This window comes from Chinchilla lanigera, unplaced genomic scaffold (genome assembly GCF_000276665.1).
Source record: "Chinchilla lanigera isolate Chin_1 unplaced genomic scaffold, ChiLan1.0 scaffold00094, whole genome shotgun sequence".
NCBI classification, from domain to species: domain Eukaryota; kingdom Metazoa; phylum Chordata; class Mammalia; order Rodentia; family Chinchillidae; genus Chinchilla; species Chinchilla lanigera.
This window is the reverse complement of record NW_004955495.1, coordinates 3,003,741-3,006,724: the sequence shown is the minus strand read 5'-3', so window position 1 is coordinate 3,006,724 and position 2,984 is coordinate 3,003,741. Positions and strand designations below refer to the sequence as shown.

At 48.8% G+C, this 2,984-nt stretch overlaps 1 pseudogene; it reads right to left on the bottom strand.

Annotated features, from left to right (window-relative positions):
• Positions 1-1,381: 1,381 nt before the first annotated feature.
• LOC102004399 overlaps positions 1,382-2,984 on the bottom strand; it is a 2,849-nt pseudogene continuing 1,246 nt past the window's right edge.

The window sequence follows — 2,984 nt, the reverse complement described above, 5'->3', positions numbered from 1 at the left end:
ATACATTAGCAGTCAAAGAGTTAGCGTTGCTGCGAATATAGCCTTTCTCTTTTGTAGCCGGGGTGATAGCCACAGGGATATCAAATGACTTTCTGTGGCTACTGGTAAGGAAACTAAGGACACCGCCAGCAGTGTAGAGCACATTAACAGAAGGACACAAGGTTGGATCAGGCTACTGTAGGGCAAATGTCTAGGACAGAACTGAAAAGTCAGTTCAATACTCCGCAAACGCTAGAACTCAGTAATACTTTCCATAGTGCTCACCCAAGTTGCATTACATACTATTCTAAGTGACAAAAAGGTGCTGGGTAAAGTTATTTACAGACGCGACAGTGGCACAGTACCTTTTAAATCTGTAATTTAGGTCTCAGGTTTTTCCATGAAAGAATTAACTGCACTGAAGTTCTATGAATTACACTTAAACAATTCAGCTGTAAGAGTTCACAACAAAGAGATGAATACTGCCATCCAAACTACTAATTATAGTTTAACAGTAATCTCAACATCAGCAACCGCTGTAGCAGTTACGACTATCTGACTGGCTAGGGTAATTTCTAGTCTCATTTTCTTGGTGGTTCATAAGTTCACTTTGGGCACGGGAAATGACACAACTTAAATGAAATGTTTAGGCCGCACTTGTCAAAAGACAGCATCACAGTTGCAGCAGCTGTCCAAATGCCAGTTTTAAGTTAGAGCACTCACTGAGAAAACCTAGGGCCTTAACATAAAACTCTACTACTCACTGTGTAAGTCTGAAATTTTAAGAATGACTATGTAGAAAACCTGGTTTACTTAACAGCACCTTTCAGAGAAGAGAAAAGGAGACTGACTATAAGCTACATCCACGATTAAGTGAACTGCACGATGCCCTTGTGGCCAGAAGGTTGCATTTTTTTCCCCCTAAAAGGAAGGCAGTCTTTTATTTTTTTGGACTTCCAAAGTTTGGATTTATAAGAACTACAAACATCACTAACTTCTGGAAGGTTACAGAAAAATTCTCAGAAAAAATAATTTCGAACATTAGTCACCCTGTTGGCATCCTCATCTACTATCAGTCATTTGTTCTTTAGTAAGAAATAGAGCTCTTCATAGCAAATGCCCCAGAGTTGCCTCACTCAATTACTACAGCTATTAAAAACCAAACAGTTGCTAAACCGGCAAGTGCTTTTCATAGCTTTACTAAACACCTGCAGCTCTATCCTGTTGTTTCAGGGGGCGTCTCATCTCTCTGCATAAGTAACAGCAGACTGCCTCTGACAGAGACTAAGAATAACTCAGCTTACAGAGTGAATGAGAAAACCTAGCGCTGATACTGTGCTTCTGGGAGGCGACCGACGCACACAAAAGCAAGCCTAGTTCATGCCTCTGGGGACAGAAGAGTTTACTTTGCCTTGACTGGTTCTCCTTCTAACCGGAGAACCCTATCCTTTTGTTTATAATGATACTCTTAAAATCTCCTGTAGCATTGATGGTAGAGGGAGCCCACGTAGTGCACCTGCAGATGTCTGCACGGCAGATACCCCGCAAGCTAAAAGGAAGGGTCCTATTCAGAGATATAGTAAGCAATGGTTCGAAAAACACGCGAGAACTGGGGACTTCATAATGTTCCAGGAGTCCTGTTACAGCGGAAGAGTGAAACACAGGGGCATCAGGACTGCAGTTGTGATTCCACTGTTCAATTCCGGCGTGCAGGGGTCTGTGGAGGCGGCGGAAGCTCGCAGGGAAGAGGTAGTCCTCTCCTGTAGAGTCCCTGAGCAAAAATGCGCCTTCAGGTTTCCCTTCCAGAAGGGCTTCCGCTTCACAGCGACCCATCGCTCCGCAGTCCCAGGGATTCCCTGTAATCTGAGGCAAACGCGGCACAAGGCAAGTGCATGTAATCAGTCTGTGTACGGACTTTCCACGCTCCCTGTCTGCTAACACGGGCATGGCTGTCTCCGGACACCTGGCGCTGCTCTGCCCCCGGGACTGCAAACACGGGGTGGTTGTGTCCTCTCCTGAGTCACACTTAGCTTGTGGAACTGCAGAACTGCCCCCACGCATTTCCGTCATTCCCGGAGCTAACTTTGGTCCCGGTTTATAGAAGGGGTTAACCGGTGCAGCAGCTTCAAATGTACGCATTTGTGCGCTGGGAGGGGGCTCCACCCCTTCTTCAGTACTAAGCCTGTCTTCTTCATCCTCTGCGGAAACCAAGGACGGATCAAACGCATCAAAACAGGTTGAACGCGGGCTCGCGGGAGCTGCACGCTGTTTTAATCAAATGCCATTTGGTGGTTAAATCTGAGCCAGCAGGAAAAGGGCATTTCTCGAGCAATAATTCAGAAAGATGTATTTTCCTTTTATTGGCAAAGAGGGGCTTCGACCGCGTGCTGTGAGTTCCAATGGGAAAAATCAAGCCCCAGTGTCCTGCGGCCTCTGTCCTCGGTCGCCGCGCGGCTCCGCAGCGCCTCGCTCGCCTTCGCAGTGCACTTCGAGCTCTTCCCCGCTTTTCGGGTCTTTGTGGAACAGAAATGCGTTTTCTTCCCACCCCTCCGAGGCGTGTGGAGAGGAGGAAGCTCTTCGCGCGAGTCCTGTCCCCGGGGCGACACACGAGTCCTTCTCTTTCTCGATAGGAGTTCGGGAGCACAGCTTCGGCTTCTCCTTGAAGAATTCTTCGGAGGACTTAACCCAAGCTGCAAGGCGATATTTTCTCTCACGGAGCTGCCTTCCTGCTGAGGGGCTGTCTCCCGGCCTGATGTTTTCCTCCCGGGTGGACACACATGGGTTGGTGTTCACGTCCACGCTTTCACGTCTCCCTCCTGACCGGAAAGATGCTGACATCCGTGTTTGAAGGCATTCCGCATCTCCCCCGCTTTATCCGTTCCTTGTAAGGTCTTCCTCCAGCGGGAAAAGCAGGTCTCCGGAAAAGCCTCGGAGCCTGCTATGCACCGGCTCCCACCGCGCGGCGCGGCTTGCGGGGCCTGCGGAGGGGTCCCGTCCCCTTCCCG